The sequence below is a fragment of the Abrus precatorius genome, unplaced genomic scaffold, assembly GCF_003935025.1.
Source record: "Abrus precatorius isolate BTA unplaced genomic scaffold, Abrus_2018 Scaffold11, whole genome shotgun sequence".
Taxonomy (NCBI): Eukaryota; Viridiplantae; Streptophyta; class Magnoliopsida; order Fabales; family Fabaceae; genus Abrus; species Abrus precatorius.
This window is the reverse complement of record NW_020874303.1, coordinates 3,660,519-3,671,758: the sequence shown is the minus strand read 5'-3', so window position 1 is coordinate 3,671,758 and position 11,240 is coordinate 3,660,519. Positions and strand designations below refer to the sequence as shown.

General features: G+C 31.4%; 1 pseudogene; it reads left to right on the top strand.

The window, feature by feature from the left end:
- Positions 1–1,115: 1,115 nt before the first annotated feature.
- LOC113854405 lies at positions 1,116–5,249 on the top strand (annotated as a pseudogene).
- Positions 5,250–11,240: the final 5,991 nt, after the last annotated feature.

The window sequence follows — 11,240 nt, the reverse complement described above, 5'->3', positions numbered from 1 at the left end:
ACTTTTCTGATTATATTTATTTTTCTAGGTTGAGTTTTAGTGCTTACTAGTTCTTGAGAGCTTTAGTTTTTAGACAAGAAAAGTCTATTGTATCCTAGAAGTTTTTCAACTACACTGAAATAATGGTTAAAGGCAGTGTTCTATATGCGTTAGACTAAATTGTTGATAAGTTACTTTGAGTCATATTGACAACAAGCCCAACCCTAAAAACACTCCTAAATTTTAGGAAAAGTCAACCAAATACTAATCCTTTCTGAAAACTCTCAAATATTACCTAAAATCATACAGATCCTAATCTCAATTCTTCAAATCGTTGTGTGAATTCATGCCTAATCTGTAGACTTTTGAAGCGAGGAGTTGGAACACACATGGTTAGCCTGGATTCTTGCCTAATTTGTGGACCTTTGAAGCGAGGAGTTGGAATACACATGGTTACCCTGGATTCTTGCCTAATTTGTGGACGTTTGAAGTGAGGAGTTGGAATATGCATGGTTATGAGGTGAAGAGAAAAACGTCCAAGATTTTCGATTTAAAGAGAATAACTTACAAGGTTATAACTAAAGAGAAGAATGTACAAGGTTTCGAGTAAAGGAGAAGACCATCAAAATTTTAAAATAATAAAATCATAGGAGGTCAATCGAAAAGGAAAATTAATATAAAAAATTAGGCCACCAATTCACCATAACTCCTTTTTATTAATTTTCATATCTTAAATAACATTGAATTGCTCAAATAATAGAAACATCATTAATACATTGAACAAATCACAACAGTAAAGGCGCTCATTTTCTGTAAAGTTGTTAGAAAGGGTTGAAAAATAAAGCCAATTTTATCCTACCAAATAACCCATCGAGTCTTGTTGCTATATTAATTAAAAATAATTAATTAAACTCTACACTAGTTAGTTCATAATATATATTCAGGATAAGGATATTTATGAGTTAGCCAATCCTAAAAATACTCCTAAATTCTAAAAGTCATAGACCGAATACTAATCCTCTCTAAAGACTCTCAAATCTTATCCAAATCATATAGACCCTAATCTAAATTCTTCAAATCGTTGCGTGGATTCTTGCCTAATCTGTGGACTTTTGAAGCGAGGAGGTGGAACACATATGGTTAGCTTGGATTCTTACCTAATCTACAGACCTTTGAAGCGAGGAGTTGGAACACACATGGTTAGTCTGGATTCTTGCCTAATTTGTGGACCTTTGAAGTGAAGAGTTGGAACACACATGGTTAGCCTGGATTCTTGCCTAATTTGTGGACCTTTGAAGCGAGGAATTGGAACACACAATTAGCTTGGATTCTTGCCTAATTTGTGGACCTTTGAAGCGAGGAGTTGGAATACACATGGTTACCCTGGATTCTTGCCTAATTTACAGGCCTTTGAATCGAGGAGTTGGACCACACATGGTTACCCTGGATTCTTGCCTAATTTGTGGACGTTTGAAGCGAGGAGTCGAAATATGCATGGTTATGAGGTGAAGAGAAAAATGCCCAAGATTTTCGATTTAAAGAGAATATCTTACAAGGTTACAACTAAAGAGAAGAACGTACAAGGTTTCGAGCAGAGGAGAAGACTATCAAAATTTTAAAATAATAAAATCATAGGAGGTCAATCGAAAAGGAAAATTAATATAAAAAATTAGGCCACCAATTCACCATAACTCCTTTTTATTAATTTTCATATCTTAAATAACATTAAATTGCTCAAATAATAGAAACATCATTAATACATTGAACAAATCACAATAGTAAAGGCGCTTATTTTCTGTAAAGTTGTTAGAAAGGGTTGAAAAATAAAGCCAATTTTATCCTACCAAATAACCCATCGAGTCTTGTTGCTATATTAATTAAAAATAATTAATTAAACTCTAACTAGTTAGTTCATAATATATATTCAGGATAAGGATATTTATGAGTTAGTCAATCCTAAAAATACTCTTAAATTCTAAAAGTCATAGACCGAATACTAATCCTATCTAAAGACTCTCAAATCTTATCCAAATCATATAGACCCTAATCTCAATTCTTCAAATCGTTGCGTGGATTCTTGCTTAATCTGTGGACTTTTGAAGCGAGGAGGTGGAACACACATGGTTAGCTTGGATTCTTACCTAATCTACGGACCTTTGAAGCGAGGAGTTGGAATACACATGGTTAGCCTGGATTCTTGCCTAATTTGGGGACCTTTAATGCGAGGAGTTGGAATACGCATGTTACAGGTGAAGACAAAAATGCACAAGAATTCCAATTTAAAGAGAAGAATGTACAAGGTTACAACTAAAGAGAAGAACGCACAAGGTTTCGAGTAGAGGAGAAGAATGTAGTCTTCGTCCAAGGGTAATTTTTTATTTTTTATATTTAGTGTTTGCTTGGTTTTGTTGCTACTGTGATCAACCAATGGGTGAATTAAATTATAGAAACTCATATCCTGTTATTTTTGCTCGAGTCAAAAAAAAAATGTTCAATGTATGGTTCTTTGATCTTTAGATTAATTGGAAAAATTTATGATAAAAAATTTTGGAAACACATATAGCACATTGTCCTTCTCTACATAAAATTAAAAATCAATGCATAATTATTAGAGAGAATTTGTGCTTTTATAGATCATTTCACAATCAAAAACCTTACTTTCCCCTCTCCAAGTAAAATGTAATTGTACCTTGCAATTTTATGATTTTACTTAATCGCATGCAGGTTAGCACTCAGGTTAAGCCTACTCAAACAATTCAGTGAACACATTCATATGAGCTCTCTAAAGATGATCGTGTCTACCCCTTCTTTAAGATAATAATCCATTTGATTTCTAATTGACGCCACCTTCAGCCATTGTCATAGTCTTGCAACAATAACTTCCAAGCTCCAATCCTCAATCTTATAAGTCAACACCTATCTGCATGCTTTTTAACTAGCAAATAAATTGACAAGAAGATAGGTCATAAAACACATTCATCTTGTGTTACTATATTAATTTCAGCTAGTCCTAAGTAGTTTATAACAACGAAGTCAAATTTCAACCAGAAAACAAGTTAAACATGATAGTCCTCTATGTAAATTAACATTTTTGAAAGTCAAAGAAAAAGTGTAAATAAAATCACATGATGAAGCTTTTTCCTTTTCTTCTTCTTCTGTCTTATCCATATGTTGTAACACCTATGTCACCACCTAAAACTATGAACTATACATTTTTTGCTATTATAATGTTTGGTGATTTAATCTTGGATACAGGGATCAAAGATTATATTGTAACATATATGATGGCAAATTTCATATCGTATAGAAGGGATTTTATTGGAGCAAAATTCACAAGAAGGTTTTGCAATGGCAAGATCCCTCCAGATTATTTTGGTACTTTTAAGTACTAATAAAACTTATTATTAACACTTGTTGATGATTCAATTGTTAGTAGAAAATTATTCTCACAGTTCATTGATCTTAAAGATTCTCACATGATTTCAGTTGAAATATTTGGTATAAAGGAAACGTTGCCACCCTATCTTAATCAAAACTTGAAGATTGATGACATCTTAACCGGAGTGTGTTTTGCCTCAGCCAATTCAGGATATGATCCTATCACAGCTAAAATAGCAGTAATCATCACCTTGTGTTACCACAGTCTCTTTTCTGTGTCAAAAATTATAATTTTATTTCCAAATTTGTGTTACATATATTTTATAACATTTTTTTCATTTTTGTTGTAGCAGTTGACATTGTCAATAGAGGATCAACTATACATGTTCAACGAGTACATAGAGAAATCAAAGGTAATGGTGGGAGAAGAAAGGACAAGTCTCATTCTAGCAAAAACAAAAGAAAACATGTTTTTTGTTAGCATGGGAAGTGATGACATTTCAGTAATATATTTTATGATGCCATTTCGGTAGAGAGAATTTGTGCTTTAATAGATCATTTCACAATCAAAAGTTTTACTTTCCCCCAAGTAAAATGTAATTATACCTTGTAATTTCATAATTTTACTTAATCACATGCAGGTTAGCACTTAGGTTAAGCCTACTCAAACAAGACACATTCACATTCACATTAGCTCTCTCAAGATGATCGTGTATACCATTTCTTTAAGATAACAATCCGTTATGTTTCCAATTGACGCCACCTTCAACCATTGTCATATTTCCACAACCATAATTGTCAAGCTCTTATCCTAAATCCAGTAAGTCAACACCTATCTAGATGCTTTTTTTTACTAGCAAACAACCTTACAAGAAGATAGGTCATAGAACACATTCATCTTGTGTTACTATATTAATTTCAGCTAGTCCTAAGTAGTTTATATCAACGAAGTCAAATTTCAACCAGAAAACAAGTTAAACATGATAGTCCTCTATGTAAATTAACATTTTTGAAAGTCAAAGCAAAATTGTAAATAAAATCACATGATGAAGCTTTTTCCTTTTCTTCTTTTGTTTTATCCATATGTTGTAACACTCATTTCACCACCTAAAACTATGAACTATACATTTTTTGCTATTATAATGTTTGGTGATTTAATCTTGAAAACAGGGAACAATGATTATATTATAACATATATGAAAGCAAATTTCAAACCATATGGGAGGGAATTCATTGGAGCAAAATCCACAGGAAGGTTTTGCAATGGCAAGATCCCTTCAGACTATTTTGGTATTTCTAAGTACTAACTAAAACTTATTATTAATAGTTGCTGATGATTCAGTTGTTAGTACAAAATTATTCTCATGATTCATTATTCTTAAAAATTCTCACATGATTTCAGTTGAAATACTTGGTATAAAGGAAACATTGTCACCCTATCTTGATCCAAACTTGAAGATTGATGACCTTTTAACCGGAGTATGTTTTGCCTCAGCCAATCAGGATATGATCCTATCACAGTGAAAATAACAGTAATCATCACCTTGTGCCAGCACATTCTCTTTTCTATGTCAAAAATTATTTTCAACTTTATATTATATATGTTTTATAACAATTCTTTTCATTTCTATTTTATCAGTTGACATTGTCAGTAGAAGATCAACTACACTTGTTTAAAGAGTATATAGAGAAATTAAAGGCAGCTATGGGAGAAGAAAAGACAAGTCTCATTCTAGCAAAAAAATAAAATAAAAATAGACATGATTATTGTTAGCATGGGAAGCAATAACATTTCAGTAACATATTTTATGACGCTACCATTTCAGCAACATAAATATGATATTGCAGGGTATATAAGTATGCTGGTCATTATATCTTTCAATTTTGTGTAGGTATACTTTTAATGTGAACATGCTAAAGTTGGTATCAATAGTTGAATTATAAAAAGAAACATATATTAATGTTATTCCCTTTCCAACATTGTTGTCTGTTCCACTATTGTATTTTATTTATATATTAAATCATAATACATTGTATAGTTCAATTCTTTGCTTTGTTAGTAAAATATTCTTTTAAAATGAAAATAAAAATAAAAATTAATACAACAGAATGTTGGTTAAATCATCTTAACGTTAATATACATAATTGTGATCAATAATATTTTAAAATAGCTTTTCTATTAGCTAAGATGTTAATATAATATAAACATAAAAAATCAATTGTTAATTATGTTTAAAAAATTCAGCATTTTCTCTTTGTATTTTTATTTATAATTCTTCCTACTTGAAGAGATATCAAAGAGGCTTCTTACTTTTCAAATATAAATATTGGTTTATCAAGAATATTGCAAAAAAAAACATTTTGAATTAGTCATTATTGCCAAAAATTGCTCAAAATCAATAGTTTATTATCAATATTTATCAAATATATTTCTATCTAACAGAACTTTATTAAATCAAATTACAAAGATGTTGTTTTGAAAAAGATGATTTTTTTTTTGGGATAAGATCATTGTTGCTATCTACTCCAATAATACATCATTGATTTAACTAAATAACAAAAAATTAGATAAACATTTATTTATGACTATTTTTAGCAAAATTTAAAATATGTTATTACTCATTTATCAATTTTATTTAAGAATCAAAAACATAAAAAATTGACTATTTAATAATCAAATGATAAAATAATATCATACAAAAAACTAACATGATAATAATTATTTTAAATAAAATTAAAAAGATGAGAATAAATTTTAAATATCAGCAACACAAATATATTATTTTATTATTATAATAAAATAATAATAAATATGATTATAATATAAATAGAAGAAAAAATATACATAAAAATGTGAGATGTATTGGAGTAAGTTCTATCTCAGTGGGGTCTAATTTTTATTTCTCAAAAAAGTTGAAATAAATATTAAAATAAATTTATTTAATAGATTATGTATAAAATTTATGAGCTATACCTTTTTTGTTGTTGATATAAAATAAGCTTAGAAGTCCAAAACAAAACACAAACTAGGCACTAGATGTAACACCTTATTTTATTTAATTCATTTCCAATAAAAATGATTTTGTAATTTAAAGGAGATAATAAAATTTCATTTTCAAATAATTTCGACTATAATGTTTCAACAAAGTATTTTAAAATATGGGATGAGTTACAAGTTCTAATCAAAATAAAGTTACAGGACTTATTTAATATATTTCAATTTCAAAATAAATTTTCTAAGTCCTATAACAGTATCATTCATCCCTAATTACTGAGTTTAGTGTTGATCGTATTGTCACCTGAAAAATAAATCTAAGGTTGAGTCATCTACACTATCACACACCACAAATATAGAGCCTCACATTGCCTATTTTACAACAATCCCTAAGATGATAAAATTACATTTTAAATATGCATTAATCCATTCCTCTCAACAACATACACCTCATATTCACATATCAACATGTTTGGGTGCGCTTACTACACCTTCAATCAATTCACACACATATGTGCACTCACTGCATGATAGCCATGCTCGTTGTGGCAATGTGATCACAATTTTTGGATGCTCTTAACTTTAGAGACTTATTTAGTTTCATACCATGGATGGTCACTGGTTGGCCCCACCTCACGAATACAACGTGTACTATCACAGACCCCTTAGTAAAGGTGTTAATCAGATATCGAGTCAGGAAAAAAGTGTGTGGCTTATCGTGCACCCACGCTTACTGTTAGTGTCACCACTACTCTCTTTTTCCCAAGGTGTTTCCACCACCACCTCCATCTTACACACCCCCATGTATCGTTGTAACCATTCATAGTTTCTAATATTTCACAATCACAATCACGCTCATATTGTTCATGTTATTTCCACACACATTTGTTTGTATTGTATTCAAACCCCCAATTTTTATCACAATCATATTGCAATCAAGTCACTTCATCACACACAACATTCAATATCTATCACATTATGATTACCACGAGTTTCTATCATTCCACATATTTTCCTACGTTCTATCTCAACCATATTGCAACACCTAACAAAATAAACGAGTTATAAGCACAATAAGATAGAGTAGAGTCTCTCCTTATCTTGAAATGAAGAACCACAACAAAACCAACAGTAGAATCGCTCCCTATATGTATCCTTGCCCTAATTACATGGAATAATCCATGAGAAACTGAGAAATGAAAGAAAGGGACGAAAACTAAAACCCTAACTCATAAAACTTACCTTCAAGCGTCCAAACTCGATTTCCACCTTCAATCTTGGATCCAAATGACTTTGGAGGTAATTTAATTGGTGAAAATGGGTTGGGGATTGAGAAAATCGAAAGAAGGATGAAGAGTAAGAGTGGAAAATGAGTTTTTTGAACCCTAAACCATTCAAATACTCTAAGAGTCACGATATTCTTGCTACAGCGAGACTCCTTCTCGCAACAGCAAAAATATCATACCAAACTACATTCTAGTTTCTGCATAATCTCGTTACAACGAGACTGTGCCGAGAAAATGCCCTTTTTCTATTGTCCTCTTGCTACAACAAAGAACCTCTCGCTACAGCGAAGAGCCTCTCGCTAAACTGCACTCTGGTTTCTGCATAATTTTGTTATAACGAGACTGTACCCAGAAAATACCCTTTCTCTATTGTCCTCTTGCTACAGCGAAGAGTCTCTCACTAAACTACACTCTGATTTCTGAATAATCTTGCTACAGCGAGACTGTACCTAGAAAATACCCTCTCTCTGTTGCCCTCTTGATACAGCGAAGAGCCTTTCGCTATAGTGAGAACACAATAAATGCACCCCACTTGCCCAACACCTTCTAGCTACAGCAAGAATGTCATAGCAGCACACACTTAGCCTATTTCTCAATCAATCTAGCCCAACCATAGGTCAATATTCACATTTATACTTACATATTTATCCATATATATTCATACACACATATTCACATCACCACATAAATTAAAATGTACATTCAAATGGAAATCAACAATTTATATTAATAATCAAAATACTATTACAAAATTTAGGGCATTACACTAGGCTTAGGCCATAAGGTACCTAAAGAGTCAAGTTTTAGAGAGGGTAAAAAGGAAGAGCCTTATCAAAAATAGAAGCCTGCAACTCATGAGTAAGACCTATCTTATCCATACAATTAGCACTCTAATTGGTCTCTCTAAAGACATGGCTAAATCTAATAAACTTAATCTTTTTAATAAGATCTCTAATATTACAAATAACAGGATAAAAATGGTGATTGCAATTTTGGATATTAACAATAAGCGGAATAACATCCTTTGAATCACATTTTATTCAAATAAAGGATGCTCCTAGCTATGACCAATTGCAGGCTCCAAAATATTCTCTATAATTATGCTTTAATAAGATGACAATACGTCAAGGAATTGTGAAAACCAATAATGAAGTCTCCCTTATTATCTCTGATCAAACCATCGCAATTAGCTAACCCCATATCCTGAGAAATAAACCCATCAATGTTGAGCTTTAACTGATTCTCCAAGGGCGGTTGCCATTTCACCACATGGTTAGGACCTCCAAGAGTAGAATAAGTCTTCTTGACAGACCTACAAACAAGAAGGAAGTAATCAATAGTTGAGAAAGTTTTATTAAGCAAGTCTTTACTATTCAAAGGAAAGTTTTGTTTTAACAGATTAAAGTCCAGCCATCTATCTAAACCTAAACTAAAGAAAGTAGAACACATTTCTATAGGGAGAATTTAATTCCAAATATAATTGGCAGCCTACAATCCTTAAGAACATGAGTTATTGTTTCTGCAGCCTCCATACATCTAGTGCAGAGAGAAAAGGATGCCATGTTTCTGTGAAATCTTTCCTCATTTGTCAAAAGTCTGTCATGAGTAATTTTTCCTAAGAAAGTTGTAATTCTAGGAGGGCCTCCCCAATTCCAAACCAATTTGAAGATGTTGTCCTGAAAAGTAACAAAAAGAGCATTATTAAAAATTAGATTATAAACAAATTTTATAGAAAAAAATATCATTGTTATTTAGTTTTCAATACACCTGATCCTGACCATCATTTGGGGATGGAGGGTTCAAATTAGCAAATAAATCCTAATTGGACCTAGGGATTAAGTCCTAAATTTATTCTAATCCTAGTTACTCTAGGTGGTAAATAGGGCTACTAGATCACTAATCACACTCTCAGGAATAGGCTGGATAGAATTTGATGGTCATGGATTCAGCTGTTTTGCCTGAACCTAGTCCTCATGCCATCCCAAAGGATCCAACCTAGACCTTTATAAAAACAATCCTATACAGACCTTATACTCTTCCACAAAGGGGGACAAGTTTTGGTTGATGCTAGACTTATGGCTTTTTCCAAAAGAGAATCTATATTTACTATTGAAGATTTTGGCATAGAGATTATTTGAAGAAGTAATCAATGTTCAACATATATTCGTAATATAAGCTTTTTGAACCCTAAGCCCCATTTACATTTGGGTTTTCATATCTTATCTCATCATATAAGATGATATTTTCTATTATGTAAAGAGCTCAAATGAACTTTTTGCAAATAATCTCATCTTATAAGATGATATTTTCTATTACAAAGGCTAACTCATTTCTAGAAAGCCTTGCCTAAATACTTACCAAACAGAGTGGAGCTTTTGAAACCTAGGGATATGCTTATGTTGTTCCTAACAGTATAGTCACAATTTTTTGAGAAGTAGATGGAAGACTTATACAAACAGGCTAAAGGTCAAATAAAACTTATTTAAAATTAAAAAAAATTATTTAAAATAAAATTTAAGGTTTCTACATTCTATTCATCAGCCCTATATACAAGAACAATGTCATCTGTAAAAAAAAAAAAAAAAAAGATAGGAGAATTTATGCCCTAAGTTATTAAACTGGAAAGGGGTCCATTTTTCCTTAACAACTTGATCGTGGATTAAGTGGGACAATCATTCAATACACATTACAAATAGATAAGGAGAAATTGGGTCCTATTAGGATTAAAACCTTCATTCCTATTACTATTCCAATTAATTGACATGGAGGTGGAAGTAATACAACTGTTAAAAACATCAGAGAACTTTTGATTAAAGCCAATTAGCTGCAAAGTTTCAGAAATAAAACTCCATCTAATTTTATAATGATATAACTAGACCTGCCTTTAAACTTATCTACAAAATGACTAAGTTCTTGTAAAATGAGCACATTATTTATACCATGCCTACTAGAGATAAATTTGGTTTGATTCTCAGAGATTATATGGGGCAGAGTCCCCCTGATCCTATTAGCAAGAATTTTGATAATTATCTTATAACTCACGTTACATAGGGATATAGGTCTAAATTGCTTAATATGTTAAGGACTAGCAATCTTAGGAATAAGGGTTATAATGATATCATTTATAGCAGTAACATTACTGGAATTGTTAAAAACATCTAAAACCAAATTGAAAATACAAGGACCTAAACTGTCCTAATATTTTTTGAAAAAAGGGAGTGCAAGCCATTAGAGCCAATGGACTTAAGGTTCCTAATACTAAAAAAGGGCTACTCTCACTTCTTCTAAGGTAAGCTCAGAGTCAATAATAGTCCTGTCAATGTCCCTAAGGAGAGAAAAACTAGTGTTAAAAGTCAAAGAATGACCATTAGGCTTAGGATCATAATAAAGATTTCTAAAGTAATTAACAACAAGGTTTTGAAGCTTGATAGAGTTATATTCCCATATATTATTATCATCTATTAGGGCCTCAACATTTTTATATTGTCTTATACTGATGATTGCTTTATAGAAAAACTTATTATTTATATCCCCCTAGTTAATTGAGCTAGATTTATATTGATGAAACCAATAATTTTTCTCTTAGTCTAGGATTTTCTGAT